Source organism: Halichoerus grypus, chromosome 10 (assembly GCF_964656455.1).
Source record: "Halichoerus grypus chromosome 10, mHalGry1.hap1.1, whole genome shotgun sequence".
In the NCBI taxonomy this organism is placed as follows: Eukaryota; Metazoa; Chordata; class Mammalia; order Carnivora; family Phocidae; genus Halichoerus; species Halichoerus grypus.
The window spans coordinates 43,787,780-43,807,523 of record NC_135721.1 but is presented as its reverse complement, the minus strand read 5'-3'; the positions used below and the strand labels follow the sequence as shown (position 1 = coordinate 43,807,523).

The following is a 19,744-nucleotide window of genomic DNA, read 5'->3' as shown; positions in this document are numbered from 1 at the left end:
TATTTTTATTTGAACACCTCCCTGGCTAACTTATCCTCCTCTTACCATTTCAGGGTCCTGTGATGTCTCCCTAAATGTTACCTACTCTTTCTTCAAAGTCTAGCTGAAGGGCCTACTTCATTCCTACCTACTCCAGTCCATGGTGTGTTCTTTCCTTTTTCCAATCTGTTCATATCTTCTGGCACAGATCATTTGGTGTTCAGCATTTACTTCTTGAAGCACATCGTGTCTAAGCTGAGCCTAAGGAAAAGGCTTGGGGAGAGGAACATGCGGTGTCACTGTCCGTGGTCCTGAACCATCGTTGACGGCTAAGGAGGTTTTTCTTAAGTGTACACTTGATTCTGGTGCACTTTTTCTCTCAGGAATTTTTATTTTATTTTATTTTTTTAAAGTGATGAAGTGCTGGTGACAAGGAAAATGTAAGGCAAGAAGAATTTGGAGAAAAAGATAAAGGAATGGTTAGAGATAGAGCTCTCAAGCCATGCCTGGAGAGAATAAGACAACTGGCTTTGACATTATTTTCAAACAATCGCAGATGCCAGCCTGGGAAGAAGGGGATGTAACATAGCTGACATAGTCAATAAAGAAGGAGTGTAAAAAACGCGTGTACCAAGTGATATAAGGCCGTACAAGTGTTGGCTCGAACAAACACATTGATGCTGGTGGGCGAGCAGACCAGAGAAGTAGCATGTTGTGAATGCAGCATAACTTGTGTCTTACCAAACTGCCATAGATTTTGTCTTTATTCTTCTCTCTTGATTAAAAAAAAAAAAAAAGTCACTTGGTATTGTAGCAGAACAAAGATAACAGTAACTGAGTAGCTTGTATCTTCTTCATTTCTAGCATTTCTGTAACAGTTACATTCCAGCCCCAGTTGATGGTGATGGGCAGAGCATAAACTCCCTATGATCTCTATGTAAATTTCCCAACTAAAGTATAGCCTCCGCGAGGACAAACACCGGATAGTAAACATTTTTTGATATCTTGAAATGCTTAAGTAGAGTGGCTGGTGCAAATTGGGGGCTTAGTAATATTCTTTGCATCAGTAAAAGAATTAGAATGCCTTCCACATACACATCACTCAACAAAGGCTCGTGAAATGAGCAAATGTTGCATTTATTTTAACACTTCAATCCTCTTCCAGGTCCTATTTTAAAGTCCTGATCCTCCTCCCTTTGGTACGCCAGGTCCCAACAAACCTACCTCCCGTATCAGTCTCCACCATCCTGCACTTAGGCCCAGCCCTCCTCCTGCCACGTGTCTCTGCCCTCTCGGGCTCACCCTTTCTTCCTACTCGGCAACCCCCGTTCCTTCCTGCCCCCCACCCACCGCCCCAGGACCTCTCCCGCACGGTGTCTCAGAAACCGGTCCTCGCGGCTTCCGGCCACTCAGCTCCGGGTCCCCGCCCCGAGGCTAACGCGGTTGTCATGGACACGGCACCTGCGCCCTTCGGCGGTGCCCCTTCGCCGCCATCCCCTCCCCCCACCTGCGGCTCGGAGCTAGCCTCGCCTCCCCAGCTCCGCCCCTGCCCCTCCCGCTCGGCGTTCCCTAGGCCGCGCGCGCCCGCGTCCCCCCCTACCCCGGGCCTCCCCCAGCCCCGCGGAGCCACGGGGACCACGGGGGGCGCGCGAGCGAGCAAGCGGCCGCGCTTGCGCATTGGCCACCTCCCCTAGCGGCGATCCGGGCAGCTGCCGCTCGCGCTTGGGCAGGACGCGGGGCGGGCGGGGGGAGGGGGGAGCGGCTTCGCTTCCAGCCCTGAGTAAGGCGGAGACCCGGGCTGGCGGGCGGAGCAGGAGGCACCGCACCTCGGCCAGAGGCTGCTGCAGCAGCTGCTGCCCTCGTCCCCGCCGCCGCCTCTCCAGTCCCTTCTGTGATTACCCCTCCAGCTGTTGGGAACGGGCGAGAAAGAGGAGGAGGCGAGAAACTCCCACCGACCCACAGAGGTGAGTCTTGGGCAGAGCATCCTCCATCCTTGCCTGCCTCCCTCCCACCCTACCTCCCTCCCATCCTCTCCATCCTCCCCTCCCTCCTCGCTCCCAACCCTCCCGCCCTCATCCTTCCCAACATCCCTCTCTCCTCTCCTCTCCCCTCCTTTCTCTCTTCCAGCCTTTCTTTCATCCCTTTCTTCCTCTCTTCCAGCCCCACTTCCTTCCCACCCTTTCTTTCTTTCCTCTCTTCCTTTCAGCCACTCGCCCTAGAGAGCAGCTCTGCATCCTTTCCTCTTTCCCCCCCTTTCTTCACCCCTTTCCCGGTGGGAGATCCCTTGCTTGCTACAACTGTCCGGATTCAGGGGCTTCAGAAAATTGGGCACATATACTGAGAGATACACTCTTGCACAGCGGATGCCCTGCAGGTCCCTACATTATTTGTATTAAGGGTCAAGTTGGATAGAGTACTGGGACCTGGAAGGAGAAGAGGGTCGAAGAAGAATCTGTGGATTTGTGCAGTATTAGGGGTGGGGGTGGGGAGGATTGTCACTTAAACATGTTGCCAACAACCCCCCACACCCCCTTTTAGCAGTTTCTTTTTTCCTCCTGGGAATTACATATTCCCAGCGTGTGTCTCACTAATTTTAAATTAGCAGCTTTCCTGCTTTGATAGTCTCTGTGAGAAACCACAAGGAAAGAAGAAAAGAGAGGAAGAGAACAAGAGAGGAAGAGGGGAGGGGAAAAGAAGGGTGGTGGCAGTGGACGCTTGTATCCTTTTCCCCTAGGCCTCTTTTGATTGATATTTTCAAACCACCCGCCTAATATTTGTCTTGGAATTGAACCCGTGTGTCCTTAGTCCTGTCACTATCTCCTTCAAAGGCAGAAACTCTCTAAACTTTAATGCGTGTGCCCCATAGCATTATTTATGGAATGTTTTGGTCAGCATACAAACACTGAGGTAGATTGATCTGGGAAAACAGGGAGCAGAAGGATGGCAGAGATGCACTTTTGTTCATTATGTGTTAACTTCTAAAGGAGGACAATGGATAGATAGTTTTTGGAGTAATGAGGTTATACTTCACAGGCTTATAAATATACTATTTTTAATAACATTAGTCACGTTATAGCCTTTAACAGATATTCTTAGCCCTTCTCATCCACCTTACAGGAATTGTAAAGATCTTTGAAGAGAAACATACTGTGTAGTTGTGTTTGTGGTTTACACCAATGGAAAAGTTGAATTAGCTCTGGGACCATTATTAACAATTTAAAATTTCACTTGGTTTTGTACCACTTAGTTTCACTAAATGATATATTTCACTTTGCTTTCTTTAGCTTGCATTCTAACGCCTTCCATTATATATTAACAGTAATTTTTCTGTCTTCCTTTTTGCAAGCATTGCTGCTGAAAAGTTTATTTATACGTGGTGGGACAACCATGCCTCAGAATGTTTAGTGTATTCATCATTTTAGAAAGCTCCAACAAACAATAAAAGTATAAATCAGAAATGGAGTATTGGGAAGCTTGTATTTTGCCATATCTATATTCTCTTTTTAAAAAAAGGCAACAAAAACCAAAAACCTTAATATCCATAGAATAGCTGTATTTTATGTTTAATGAGTATGTGGGGAGGAACTGAAATTAATGGTGGATTCAGTGAAGCTGACAGTAAGATGCTGTGCTGTGGAGCAAATTATTGATTTCTTTCTTTTCATTTAAATTATTTTATGTCAGTAGTGCAATATGCATTTTTGCATTTTATGGGAATGTAAAGTAGGAGTTGAGATGAAGAGAATTACCTTGCAAAGTGATTGAGTGCTGATTTGGTGAAGAGCTGACACAGTTAATCATCTGAATCAGTTTTGGGGAAGTAGGTGTTATTAGGAATGATGGACCTACCCCCTGCCTAAACTCCCCTTGATAGGAATGCAATTCCATTAACGGCTTGGCTGACTCTTAGGACATGTGGCAGAAGCTTGGTTGAATTATCAGTATTACCAACATCCTGATGCAGAATTGCAGTCAACCCTGTCTGTATTTGAGTGGTTACATTATTTAAAAGTGAACACAATTGTAGATGGGAGTGTTTTTGTATTGTTGTTGTTCCTTTTCCTGGAATGCCACGAAGCTAATGAAAGACTTTGTGATGATGAATAAAATAACGTTAGTTTTATTCTAATTTACTCTCAAATGGCTTTTCCCCTTCAAAAATCTCCACTGCTCTTTCTTGGTGGGGCTTCATAGTTGAGAGTGTGTGGAGGAGGCAGCCCCTCGGTCAGCCCTGCTCTTTCTTATTGCAGTTTTGCTACACAGAGTGATGTGAGTGTGTATCTCAGTTTTTAATAATGTGCTTACTATGGAAAGAAAGTTACCTTTTATTTGTCTCCTTTGTAAACATTTGTCCACTTAGTGAAAACAAAATATGCAAGTTTATTAAAAAATAGAAGGTAAAATGACATCTGTTTACAGTAAGATTTTGAGAAAGATGAGTACAATTAATAAAATATAAAATAGAAGAGGAACTAGTATCTTCAAAAAGCAGCCAGCTACTCTGACCATAATCAGTTTGCAGATAAAGACCGACTTCCTTTGAGGAATTTCATTTCTGGAAGCTTCTGCCTTTAGTTGACTGGACCTTTAAGAATGTAGGGTACAGATAAAGGCCCAACAGAACATTTAGTGGATGCTGTAGGAAATATTCTGGGTACATTCTCCATGCCTCCCTCACTCAGAGCTCTCCAACCCTATGGTATGAGGTACTGGAAGGAAGTAAAAGATACCACTCTCTTTGACCTTAACTTACAGTCTGGTTGAGGAGAAAGGCATTTGCATGAGGTCATGTTTCACAACGTCAAACAAGATCTTTGGAGAGAGCTTTAGATTTAAGTGCATGCTTTACTTAAGTCGTAGAGAGTGTTGTACCCTTGCTTACTATTTAATTCTTTTTCTTCATCAACAAAATGGGAATTTTAGTAGACTCTGATTCATGGGATTGCTTTAAGAGTTAAATGTGTTAAGCACAGTACTTGGTACAAACAATGTGTGTATTGGGTAAACATTATTGTAATCTGGAGAAATGATTTTAAAACAATCCAAGACAACATATGATTATGTACTAGAAAGAAGTGAGGAGCAAGTAAGTGCTAGAGGAATTCCAAACAGGACAGATGTTTATGTGGCTGGGGAAAGATTATATTCAGGAGTACCTCTGGAGCTTGGACAGATACTCCTGAGAAGGGTTTCATGCAGTGTAGGTACCACAACTGGAACAAAAGCAGAAAGAGAAGAGGCAGCAAGGTGTGTTTGGAAAGACTTTACTGGAATATTTGGTGAGGGTTTATTAAAAGGTATTAAACATATATAGTCAGTATAGTTACACTATCCCTTGAGATGAGACAACTTGTTGTAGTGTAGGATCTATTTTATTATAGAATGTTCAGGACCCAGGGAGTTTGTATTAGTTCCCACCCAAAGCCGGATCCCAAGGCACAGAATCCAAGGTTCCAGGTCACAGTGAGGACGCAGACTGTTTTTGGTTTTTTTTTTTTTTTTTTTTTTTAATCTCTTTTCTTTAAATTTCAAGGCAGAGAGTAAACTTGACCTTTCTAAACAACAAAGGCTCAATATTGTGATTACCACAACTCTCTCTTGTTTTGCCTTAACCCAAGAATATTCCAGCACTGTATCTTGGAGAATAATTTCCAGGATTATTTTATTTTGACACATGTGAAGCTGGTAATTTTAGGGTAATTGTATCTCCAGAAACTTTATTTTTATTTCATTGTTGACTTTTCCTAATAACAACAACCCCCTCCCTTTTTTTGGTGTTCAAGATTATTAATGGTTCTGTGTGGATTATGCTATCTCAAGTGTTTTCCTGGGAGACAAAGCTGTGATGACAGCAGAGGGTCTGTTTGGGAATGTGCACTGAGCAAGTTAAATATCTGCACTGCACGCATGGGGTGCCACGGCTCCTTGGCTACGTCTGTTGGTGCACTTCTATTTTTGGTTGGTGTCATTAACTATTTTGAAATATATATCCATGAAGCAATTACCCAACAGCATAAGTGATATGAATTGTGTTATTTTGTCAGAAAAAAAATGAAAAGATTTTCAGAAAATTTTACCTGCAAGTTCAAAGTGTTAGTATTTATAGTGCTCATGTTTAATCCATTTTTAGTAGATTGACGCAATTTGATTGCTTTATCCAAAATAGTAAAATGCTCCTTATATTTATATTTTCATAGTTTTAATAATACAGAAAATGTTCTTATGAATATTATGATATGTAGTTATAAACATAAATGTATTTCCAAAAGCTAGCAGTCTAACAGACCAGAGACTGTAGCATTTTTATTTTCTATTTTGAGGTTTATTCTCAGTATTTTGATGTTTTAAAGATTCAGCAGACCTAAATAAAACATTTTCAAATGTATGACTTTTAGTCAGTTCCATATTAAAGCACCAGTGATTTTTGACAGACTTTACTTTTAGACATTTTTATTTTCCTCGTAAGTGAATTTTTACCTTGTAGATGAATTCTAATTCAACCACAAATACGCATTCTACAACTCTTTGAGATTTGAGATTATTACCTGTAACACATTATTAAAAAACACAAAGTGATAGTCTGATTTTATAAAGCTTAATTTTATAGGGCTTTTGCTCCTTTTTATTTCAAGGCTGTATCTGCATGTACAACTCTTAGACTATTATTTTTCAGTTGTGAAGACAGTGTGCATTAACAGGAGTGAAATAAGCAGTTGTCTTCCCCTGTAAGTTAAGGTGGTGACCAGATGGAGAAGTGGAATAAAGATGAGATAAAATGAGTTTATTTTGTTTCATCTATTGAGCTGAAAGGGGTTTTCTCTATTTTTTTTTCTGTCATGCTAATTCAATCCACATTTTACTTGTTTAGAAGTGTACACGCACATGCACATATATTTCAGTTAACATTCTTCAAAACTAGATCAGATTAAAAAACACGTATGTAAAATCAGATGTTGGTTTTGCATTATTTTGCTATCTTTCAGTATCTTGCTATTTTGTTTATTTGCCTTTTGGGGGGGAACCAAGTAATATAGCACCTGTGGGAGCTGCCTGATTGGGATCAAGATCCAAATCAAGTAATAACCTAGCTTGCTTCAACATTCCTACCTTAAAATAATGGACATGCCACCAGGGATGAGGTAAAATAAATAACGTTATAAGATCCTAAGGACTGTAGAATCATAACTGAAAATTAAAAGGACATTTCTGGTATGTTAATGTTGTCTAAATTGGGCTTATGTTGTTCATTACATATCTGCAGTAAATCCAAGATCTTTTTTATAGTACCTTGATGTTTCACAGCCAAAGTCATGAACTCCTGATAGAGATATGTCGGTTCTCCCACAACATAACCAGAAACCACAGTGATTCCATAAATGAGTAAAGGATCTGATATTCTCATCTGATTTTAATTGTGATTAGATGAAGATTTGGTACGCATCCACTTTCACAAGTTTATCTTAAATTCAAAGGCCTGAAAGCTGTTGTTAAATATCATTAATACATCTTTCAGTAAAAAGTTAGAAATCCTTCTTAACTATCTTGGAGAGAGATAATAGTCTTCAGTTATTTCTGGGAAAGGGGATCCCATAATTCTTGAGAGTTTATCACTTGTCTTCATTTTCTTTCTTTAGGCATTGATACTGGCCAGAGTAATTCCATAAAATACGCTCCCCCCTCCCATAATATGCAGAAATAGCATAAAGAAGTATATACAGAACTTGTTGGGGATAATGTTTGCATCTAAATTTATCTCAGTATTCACTTATGCTTTCTTTGTATTTTTTTTATCCTATTACCTAGTGTGAATTTATTCAACAGGTTTTTTGTTTTTCATTTTTCTAAATATCTGCTCTGTGCGGAGCACTGGGCTAGAGATTGTAATTTTATAAAAGCACCAAATCAGGAATCAGGACACCTCAGTTCTTCCTCGAGGTTTTCAACTAACTAACTAGTTATATGACTAAACAAGCCTCACATTCTCCAAGGCTTGTTTATTTAGTCTGTATTTTAAGTAGCTTGGACTATATGTTACAGAGAGTGTTTTCTAGCTATAAAATTCTATAATACTACTTGTGAATTTCCCTTAAAATTTCAAAGCATAATGATTTATTTCTCACTGTGTCCCATTTGTTTTTTTCTTTTGAAACATAAACTGCTGCTATATGAGAAAAACCTTCATCTTCAGTGGCATATGCTTTCCCTTTCCTGAGAAAATTGCAAATTTAGCTTCACAGAGTCTCTGGGCCAAGGGAGAACATTGGCACATTTCCCTTTCTTACCTTTCCATCCTTCCCTCTCTCTCCTTTTTATTTTTTTAAAAATTTATTTATTTATTTTAGAGAGAGAGAGAGAGAGCATGAGCGGGATGGGCAGAGGGAGAGGGACAGAGAATCTCAAGCAGACTCCACGCTGAGCACAGAGCCCGACAGAAGGCTTGATCTCACGACCCTGAGATCACGACCTGAGCCTGACCTGAGCTAAAACCAAGAGTCAGACACTTAACCAACCGCAACATCCAGGACCCCCTCTCTCCTTTTTAAAAATCCTTCCTGGACTGAAGGTACATGTCAGTTGCTACCTCTATTCAGGGACTAGTCCGACTTGTTTGAGTAATGCCACTGTCTTGGAAAGACTCTATGGCATTAATGAATTTAGAATAAGGTGATATTTATTTAAGAAATTATATATGCTCCAAGGTTAGTATTTGTGCCTTAGGCACAGTAAAGTCTTGCTTATCCCCTAAATCCTATCCCATAGGACTGTGTGGTAGCCGGTATTTCTAACAAACTCCCATTAAAATTTTTAAAATCAAATTTGTTGAGGTATGTTTTCTATATAATAGAGTATATCCATTTTTTTCTTTTATTAAAGTGTAGCTGGCATATAATATTATATTAGTTTCAGGTGTACAGTATAGTGATTCAACATTTATATATGTTACAAAGTGATAACCATGTCAAATCTAGCTATTCTCTGTCACCAAGCAAAGTTATTACATATATTCCCTATTTTGTACATTTATCCCTCTGTTTTATTTGTTTTATAACTGGAAGTTTGTACCTTTTAATCCCATTTCCCTATTTTGCCCATCCCCTCACCTCTGGCAACCACTAGATTGTTCTCCCTATTTATGAGTCTGTTTCTGTTTTTTTGTTGTTGTTTGTTTTGTTTTTTATATTCCACATATAAGTGGAACTGTATGGTGTTTGTCTTTGTCTGGTTTATTTCACCTGGTATAATTCCCTCTAGGTCCATCCATGTTGTCACAAGTGGCAAAACTTCGTTCTTTTCTTATGACTGAGTAATACTCCAGTGCATGTGTGCGTGTGTGCGCATGCGCGCGTGTGTGCGCTCATTCATCTCTTGACGGACACTTACGTAGCGTCTGTATCTTGACTATTGTAAATAAGGTTCCAGTGAACATAGGGGTGCATATTTCTTTTCAAATTGGTGTTTTCACTTTCTTTGGATAAATATCCAGAAGGGTAATTGCTGGATCACCTGGTAGTTCTACTTTTAATTTTTTGAGGAACCTCTATATTGTTTCCATAGCAGCTGCGCCATTTTACATTCCCAACAACAGTGCCTAAGAGTTGCGTTTTCTCCACATTCTTGCCAGCACTTGTTATTGCTTGTCTTTTTGACAACAGTCATTTCGACAGGTGTGAAATAATATCTCATTGTGGTTTGGATTTGCATTTCCCTTATGACTTGTGATCTTAGTGAAAAGACACATCTTTTCATGTGTCTGTTGGCCATCTGTATGTCTTCTTTGGAGAAGAAATGTCTATTCAGGTCCTCTGCCCATTTTTTAATTGGATTGTTTGTTTGTTTGATACTGAATTGTGTGTTTCTTATATATTTTGGATATTAACACCTTATTTGTTATATCATTTGTAAATATCTTCTGAGTAAGTTGTCTTTTCATTTTTTTGATGGTTTTCTGTTCTTTGCAAAAGCTTCTTAGTTTGATGAAGTCCCATTTGTTTATTTTTGTTTTTGTTGCCCTCATTTAAGGAGACAGATCCAAAAATAATGCTCAGGCCAATGTCTAAGAGCTTACTGCCTATGTTTTCTTCTAGGAGTTTTATGGTTTCTGGTCTTACATTTAAGTCTTTAATCCATTTTGAGTTTATATTTGTATATGGTATACAAAAATTGAGTTAGTTTCTTTCTTTTGCATGTGGCTATCCATTTATTGAAAAGACTGTCTTTTCCCCTTTGTATATTTTTGCTTCCTTTGTGGAAGATTAATTGACCATATAAGGCTGGGTTTATTCCTGGAGTCCATTCTGTCCCAAAATGCATCCATTTTAAGTACTGTTGTGTGTTGACAAGTATACCTATGTAACCACCACTGCAATCAAGATCTAGACTATTTCCATTGCCCTAAAAAGTTCCCTTCTGCTTGATCTGCTTTATTTCCCTGTTGATTAGTTTTTCCTGTTCTAGAAATGGATATAGATTGAATCATAGAATATGTACTCATTTTTGTCTCCTTTAATTGAGCATAATATTTTTGATATTTGTCTATGGCTTTGAGTATATAAACTTCAAGAAGAAAATATCAGAGAAAATCTTTGTGATTTTGGGGTTAGGTGATGGTGTCTCAGGTAGGACTCAAAAAGCACTAATTGTAAAAAAAAAATAAAGATAAGCTAGACTTTTTCATAATAATAAAAAAAAAAACCTTCTCTTAAGAACACAAGATTTGCTAGAATTGTGTATCTCTATTTCTATCTCTATATATTGGACAAAGGACTACTTGTCCTAACTGTATATAGGACTCTTGCATCTCCATAAGAAAACAAACAATCCAACTAAAAGATGGACAAAATATTTGAAGATACATTTTACTAAAGAAAATAGACAATGGCCAATGAGGACATGAAAAGGTGTTTTACTCCATTATTTGCCCAAATAATGAAACTTAAGCACAATATGATACCACTGTACAAACACTAGAATGGCTAAATTTAAAAAGACTGACAATATCAAGTTTTGGAGAGGGTGTGAAGCAGCTGAAGCTCTCATACATTGCTGGTGGGAATGCAACACTTTGGGAAACAGTTTGGCAGTTTCTCTTAATGTTAAAAATACTCTTACCATACAACCCCGGAATTCCACTTCCAGGTGAAATGAAAACATATGCAGAAAGACTTTTACATGAAAATTAATAGCAGCTTTGTTCATAATAGCTTCAGACTAAAAACAACCCAAATACCCACCAAATTCCCATTTTAAAGTTACTCTTTAAAATAGAGAACGAAACTGCTGGTATATATATTTTTGAAATTGTGCTATTTGCTCTAAGCAACCTGGCAACAGAGGAAAGGGAATACATTCCAAAAGATTTGCAAAAGTAATAAGAAATCCAAAGGATGGGAAGGGCCAGCTGTCATACCTAGGCTTGATTTTCCCTCTCTTCCCTTGTCTCTGCCCCCTCTGTGTCTAGACCTCGCTGTCCGCCAGTGCGTGAATGATGGTCACCGCAGTTCTAAGCCCACCATCATGCCACAGCAGTGTTTCTTCCAGAAAAATGAGGAAACCTTTGCCAAAAGTCCTTCCTTATCTCTTATCTCACTGGCCAGTGCTGGATCACATGGCCATCCCAAATCCATTCAACTGCAAGGGGAAAGGGAATACCCTGCATGAGAGTTTAGGCTAATCAGGATCTCCTGGCTGGGGATGAGGTCAGCTTTCCCTGAAGTGCATGGTTGTGTGTGGGAAATGAAGGGGACAGATGAGCTGAATGGCAGTTCTATTAAGGAAAAGGAAGGGGAAATGAATGTTGGATAAGCGAGTTATAATTTGATTTAGAGGCCTGCCATGATATTCTCAGTCTTATGGAAAAGAGGTTGAAGAGGAAATCTAGGATTATAGTCATAGTTTGTTATTGTGGGGATGTGTGCAAAAACAGGTGGCAAAGGGTACCCTAGGAAAAAAGGGGGGAAGAAATTTTGATTCTAATGTATAGCATGAATTAGAGGAAGAAAGAACCTAGATCCAGGGGAATAATCCAAAGTGGGCAAGCATACAAGTAGTGACGAGCAGCGCCAGGCACATTGGGGCCCATGGAGTTGGGACAGGAGGCGAAAGTCAGTGGTGGCAGTAGTCTGGAATCCAGGCAGGCAGACTTGATTGCAGTTTGCCCATCTGTGAAATCAGGACCTCAGGCAAGAAGATTTTCATGTTTTGCTCGTTAAGGCAGAAGCTAAAACAGTAATTATTCTTTCTTTTTTTTCTTTTTAGGTGTTGTCAACCACTTTAGATTCTAACTATATTGAGAATAGAAGCCATACCTTCATTTTGTTCTAATATTCCCATTACAGTCCTGGGCCCACATTAGTTTCTTAATAAATGTGAGCTGTTTGAATTGAGTCCCTGAACTCCCTCTACCTTTAAACAAATCCTATAGATGTCTGGTTAAACAAACGTAGCAGCCATTCATCAGATACTTTTTTACTGTTTGGGGGGACATAGCCCTGGCTCTATAAGTAGGATAGGGTACTTGACCTTACGAGTTGACAATCTGGCAGGGGTGGAAAGTACCTGAACAGGTTAATACCAGAAAGAATATGATAGAATGTGTAGTACAGTGTGGTACTGACTCCACAGTGGCATGGGCCAGAAGTCCAGGTGGACTCAGAATCAGAAATGTAGTTCTAGTAATGGATGGGAGAGAGATGGAGGAGGGGATGACCTTGCTGAGTACTTTTTAATTCAGTCCTGTCTAGGTCTGGGAACTGGGACAGGGCTGAGCCAGCAGGAAGATGGGATCAATGAGCACAGCAGTGGGAGAAGTGAAGTCACATCCAGGAGCACTGAAGCTGGGTTGCTACTGCCCAGTAAGCAGCTGAGAAGTGGGACTGGAGTGAAGGGGAGAGGCTGGGAGTAGAGAAAGATTTTAGCATTATCTGCATAGAGGTATCTCAAGAATGTAATAACAGAAGATACATTGTTTCAAAAACAACATGTTTTGTCTTTTACACTTGCAGTAGTACATGCCCATTGTGAAACATCTAGAAAATAAACAGAAAAAGAAACTTGAAAATAAAAAATACTGCAATCCAACTGTCCAGTGAACATTTAGTGAATTTCTAGGTTTCAGCCCCACCACAAGTATATCTGAGTTTATCATGTAGAGGTCTCTTTAAGGCACAACTGAGATCATATGTATATATAATTTTGTGTTCCATTTTTTTAACTAAACATATGTAAACATTTCCTGGGATAATAAAAACTCTTCCTCCACGTTAATTCCTATGTAACATTACTTTGATTGGAATTTAAGTTTCTAGTTTTTGCTTATCGGCCTTCAAATATGGGTTGTGTCATGGGAGATGGACTTTGGGTCCCGAGGAGAGTGCCTTCAAGATATAGGTAGTCAATGTCTATGTAGCAAGATATATATTTTTATATTTACTGAAATGGTAACATGGTGTTCTATGCCTCATTTTCACATAGAGCATAGTGGGTAACTTGAGTATATACATGTAAAACATATATATATAATATGTGTAGTATATACATATATATTATATATGTTATATATTATATATTTATATCTATTGTATATTTATATATAATACATGTATATTTATTATAGCATATATATATATATATATATTTTAAACTGCTGCCTGTTATTCTATAACATGGTTTAACCATGGTTTATTTAATCCTTGTGTTTTCATGGACATTTAGTTTATTCCTGTTATTTTGCTATTTCAAACAAACATCCTTATACAGGTTTCTTGTCCACATGTACTAGTGTATTTTTTCTTAAAGGTAGATTGGTAATTGTAATTTTGAGCCATGAGGTTTTAGATTTTAATAGTTGATGCCTAATTGCTCTTTAAAATGGTGTACTACTTTACTTTCCATCGGCAGTTGGGAAGGTACATATTTCCTTAAACTTTTGCCAATACATGATAACTTTAAACTTGGAAAATTTTACCAATGAATAGGTAAGAATGATATCTTTGTTAAATGAATTTGTTTCTCTGATTTTTGGAGAGGTTGATTACTTTTTCATTTGTTTTTTGGCCTAATGGCCTAACGTTTTGCTTCAGCTGTGATAACTGTGTTCATATCTTTACCCATTGTTTCTAGTGGTTTTATTTATCTTATTTGAATTTATAGGACTTATTTATGTTCTCTGGATATAAAGATTTTGTTGTTGTTATACTGTTATAACTACTATAGCTTATGGTATGTTGTGATATCCAGTAAGCGATGATTTTTCTTTTTCCAAATTCCTTTATCTACTGTTGGACCTTTTCTTCAGAAGAGTAGGATAACCAGGTTATCTAATTTCATAAATAACACCCTTGGGATTTTAACTGGCATTGTATTTAATTTAAGAACATTTGAGGGGAAAGTAACAACTTTCTCATTCATAGTCTTTCCCTTGGCATGTCTCATTTATTAAGGTCTTTTTCGTGTCCTTCAATATTATAAATAGTTTTCTTCATAGAAGAAAGTCTTTCTTAAGTTACATTTATTATCATCTTCTTTGTAGTTTCTAATACTGTTGGGAAAAGGACTGTTTTTCTTTCACATTTTCTGAAAGGTTATTACTGATATAGAAACTATTCCTTTTCATTTTTGTGTTTGATCTTATATCCCGTCACTTTGTTGAAATACTTTATTCGTTGAGAAACTTTGTTCTTCTTGTGTTTTTCTTACCAATTTGTATAACCTCTTTGTACGTAAAGATAAGTTTTTGGTTTTATATATATATATATATATATACACACACACACATGAACATAGTAGCATATAATACTCCTTTTTTTCTTTTAGTTTTCTTTTAATTTTAGATTTTTTTAAAAGATTTTATTTATTTTTTGAGAGAGAGAGAGAGAGAGAGAGTGCAGCAGGGGGGGAGGGGCAGAGGGAGAGAGAATCACAAGCAGACTCCCTGCCGAGCACAGAGCCTGATGTGTGGCTAGATGTGTGGCTCGATCCCATGACCCTGAGATCGTGACCTGAGCTGAAATCAAGAGTCTGATGCTCAGCTGACTGAGTCACCCAGGTGCCCCTAATTTTAGATATTTTTTCTTGTTAACTTAGATTTAGCATGAATGAGTCAATCTTCATATATGAAATACACTATAGTGTGATCTGAACACACCTTTTTGCTTTAAAAATTATTCTCAATACTTGTCTCTTCCATAGTAACCCAAATACATTGTTATATTTATATATAATATTTACATATTATTGTTATATTAGTGTAATTGTGAACCTTTCTCTTTGGAGTAAGCACAGTGTATACATGGATTTCATATGCTCACTTCCAAATATTTACTTGGCACTTTTCTAGGCCTTTATGAATATTTCGTGGTGATGTTGTTTGTATGTGACTCTTCAAAGTCATGAACTATGTCTTTTTTATATCTTGGACTAAGTTGAGTGAGCAGCATTCTGATGATGGTGATAACATGCTTATCAAAATGCTCATGGTAGTAAACTTTTAAAATTTTATCTAAATGACTTTGTTCTTTGCTGATACTTTAAATATTATGTTCTCATCATTTTCATACTGAAGGTGTTATGCTGCATACCATCTCTTCCTCATATTCAGCATTGTCTTTTAGAAATATATAAATATTAAGACAGCCGCCAGTTCAGCACCACTAAGAAGCTTTAGAAGTCTTCAGTTCTTTAACAGAATTTAATTTTTGGCACTGGATCTTTTTCAAACTTCAAGGGAAGCTTAACTTTGGCTTTATTTTCATGATCTTCTTTTATTATGAGAAATGGTTATTTTGAAAGAAAACCTTTCATTGATTCTGCATATTGAGAAAATGGGCAAATTGCCTTGAATTATAATTACTCTTCTGGTCTAGGCTTTATGCATACATATTTTATTGATTTTATCATAAATGAACCCATCACCTTAAAATCCTATGATCTGCACTAAGATATTCTAAATAGATGATGTAAATTTACTATTGAAAACAGGGATTTTTCTTTGTAGAATATTAATTGAATATGGGTGTGAAATTAGTAGCAAGTGGCAAGCCCTGATTCATAGAATTGTAAGATATTTTTATTTTTATTTTTATTTATTTATTTTTTTTTAAAGATTTTATTTATTGACAGAGACAGACAGTGAGAGAGGGAACACAAGCAGGGGGAGTGCGAGAGGGAGAAGCAGGCTTCCCGCCGAGCAGGGAGCCCGATGTGGGACTTGATCCCAGGACCCTGGGATCATGACCTGAGCCGAAGGCAGACGCTTAACGACTGAGCCACCCAGGTGCCCTGTAAGATATTTTTATTAACCCTGAATCAATAAATCTAATTTTTAGAAACGTGGTTAATTTTGTAATAGTTCTGTCGTTTCCTAAAGAATTAAAGTGAGTCACAATAATACTAATTTCATAAGTTTGAATGAAGATTTCAGTGACCAGTATGCAGCTGTTTTCTTGTTCTCGCTGGCTTGAATAATTTGAGATAGTTCTATTTATCTGATGAAATTTTCTTGATGCCTGGCTGCCTTTGGAAAGAATTTTGTTTGCTATTGCTGTTATGAATAACTGATTTCTTAAATCCAGCTGTATTACATTTTATTGTTGTTCATCTTAATTTACAGTTGCAGAATTGTTCTTAACTAAAACAAGTTAATGTATAAAAATACTCTTTTTTGAGTATTTAAAATATTTCATATCAGAATTATAAACATGTGACCTAAAAGATTTTATCAGGTAGGAGAGCCTCAGTGGCTCAGTCGGTTGAGCATTCGACTCTTGATCTCTGCTCAGGTCTTTATCTCACAGTTGTGAGTTCAAGCCCAGAGTGGAGTCTACTGAAAAAAAAAAAAAGTTTTATCAGGTAGAATGTTAACTTTGATCAGATTCATTTCCATTCTTATTATAATTTATAAAACAGCCTGTGCTGTTACTATTTTGCCTTTCATTCAAGAAAGTGCATTTTTTTTTTTTTTAAGATTATTTATTTATTTGACAGAGGGAGACACAGCGAGAGAGGGAACACAAGGAGGGGAAGTGTGAGAGGGAGAAGCAGGCCTCCTGCCTAGCAGGCAGCCCGATGCGGGGTTCGATCCCAGGACCCTGGGATCATGACCTGAGCCAAAGGCAGACGCTTAACGACTGAGCCACCCAGGCGCTCCAAGAAAGTGCAAACATTTTGTAACATTAAAATATCAAAGACTTGTATACTAAATATTCCAAAACATCATTGAAAGAAATTGAAGAAGACCTAAATAAATGGAAATACATCCATGTTCACAGATGAGAAGACTTACTTTTGTTAAAATGGTAGTATTCCCCAAATTAATCTACAGATTGAATGCCATCACTGTCAGAAATCCCAGCTGCTTTTTTTTGCCAAAATGGCAAATGATCCTAAAATTCAAATGGAAAACAAGAATAACCCAACACAGGGGCGCCTGGGTGGCTCAGTCGTTAAGCGTCTGCCTTCGGCTCAGGTCATGATCCCAGGGTCCTGGGATCGAGCCCCGCATTGGGCTCCCTGCTCGGCGGGAAGCCTGCTTCTCCCTCTCCCACTCCCCCTGCTTGTGTTCCCTTTCTCACTCTGTCTCTCTCTGTCAAATAAATAAATTCAGTCTTTAAAAAAAAAAAGAATAACCCAACACAGTTTTACAAAAGAACAGAGTTGGAGGATTTATACTTTTCAATTTCAAAATCTACTTCAAAACTATAATGATCAAGACGGTATGGTACTGGCAAGAGCAAAGACATATAGATCCATGGGATAGGATTGGGCATCTATAAATAAACCCGTACATTTATGGCCAACTTATTTTTCAACAAAGGTGACAAGAGAGTTCAATTCGGTGAAAAGTAGTCTTTCCAATAAATGACAATTGAATGTTTACATACAAAAGAAAGAATTTGTATCCCTATCTCATCCCATGTAAAAAATAACTCAAAAAGAAAATGCACCATAGATCAAAATGTAAGACATAACTATAAAACTCAGAAAAAAAGTTGGTGTAAATAAATCTTTGTGGCCTTAGATCAAGCAATGGTTTCTTAGATATGAGACAAAAAGCAAAAACAACAATAGAAAAAATAAATAAATTGGACTTCATAAAAATTAAAAATTTTCTGCATCAAAAGACACAATCAAGAAAGTGGAAAGACAACCCACACCATGGGAAAATATATTTACAGTCATATATCTGATAAGAATCTAGTAACCAGAGTATGTAAAGAACTGTTATAACTTAAAAATAAAAAGACAAATATCTAAAAAAACAAATGGGCAAAGGACTTGAATAGATATTTCTCCAAAGAGTATGTACAAATGGCAAATAAGCACATGAAAAGATGATGAGCATTTATCACTAGGTAAGTGCAATTCTAAACTACAGTGAGATACTGATTCATACCCACTAGGCTGGCTCTCATCAAAAAGAGACTCTGCCAAATGTTGGTGAGGATGGGAAGAAATTGGAGTCCAGGTTGCTGGTGGGACTGTGAAATGGTGCAGCCACTTTGGAAAAACAGTTTGGTACTTCCTCAAAAAGTGAAATGCAGTTACCTTATGACCCAGTAATTCCACTCTTAGGTATACACCTAAGAGAAGTGAAAATATTTATCCACACAAAACCCTACAAACCTATATTCACAGCAGCATTATTTGTTATAGGCAAAGAGTAGAACAAATTGATGACCATATATTGAAGAATGGATAAACAGAATGTGGTATATACACATATTGGGGTGATATTCAGTCAAAAACAGGAATAAGTACTAATACATGTGAAAACATGGACAACCTTGAAAACATGTTAACCTTGAAAGAAGCCAACACAAAATACCACATATTGTGTAATTCCATTTGTGTGAAATGTCCAGAATAAGCAAATCTACATAGGTGGAAAATAGAGTAGTGGTTACCAGGGTTTGAGGGAAGGGAGGAGTGGTGGGTGAATGCTAATGGATTTGAGTTTTTGTTTTGGGGTGTTGAAAGTTCTGGAATTAGATAGTGGTGATGGTTGCACATACTGGTTGTGTACTTGCTAAATAATCACTGATTTGTATACTTTAAAAGGGTGAATATTGTGGCATGAAAATTATATCTCAATAAAAAATGTAAGGCAAGGAAATCAAATAATTATTTGTGGTTTTATTTCTTCTTCCATTTGGAAAGTACACATTACTCCTTGTCATAATTTTAAATCACATATTTTTCAGAAGCAATAAACAAAGCTAATACATATTGTATAGTAGAATTTACTGTGTTCATGCAATCACAAAAATGAATATTTTACTTTGAAAATGATATTTAACCTATTGTGCCTACATCTAGCCACAAAATAGCTGAAAATACTTTTTTTTTTTAATTGCCTTTCTTAGGTAAGATACCCTATTTAGAATACCAAGATGGGTGAGACATGGTTTCTACCCTTAGGACATCTAATGATATTAGTAGGAAAGGCAGATGATAAACAATTTAGGAGTATGACAGGGAGTAGAGTTATACACAAAGTTCTAGATAATGAAGGTGTATATAGGTCAAAAACTAGAATAAGGTCAAGAAGATTCTCATTTGAATGAGAACTTGAACATGTAGAAGATTTTCATAAAGAAAGCATGAAGGTAGGAGTGTCACTGTAAATTTGGAGACCAATAAATGATACAGTTGCCAGAGTGCTTAGAGGAGGGAAGGGATGATGCATGAAGACAGGAAGGATGGAGAAAACAGTGCTGATTATTTAAGAGCTAGAGGACTTAGGGACCATCTGGTTGTGAGAGACTGAGGA

At 37.7% G+C, this 19,744-nt stretch overlaps 1 protein-coding gene across 4 annotated transcripts in view; it reads left to right on the top strand.

Annotated features, from left to right (window-relative positions):
• The first annotated feature begins 1,732 nt into the window (after positions 1 to 1,732).
• Positions 1,733 to 19,744, top strand: part of CTNNA2 (catenin alpha 2) — a 1,076,840-nt gene continuing 1,058,828 nt past the window's right edge. For all 4 annotated transcript variants that reach the window (XM_078056374.1, XM_078056373.1, XM_078056372.1 and 1 more), the window contains exon 1: positions 1,733 to 1,943. The gene's annotated coding sequence lies outside the window, so the exon portion shown is untranslated. The remainder of the gene's footprint in view (positions 1,944 to 19,744) is intronic.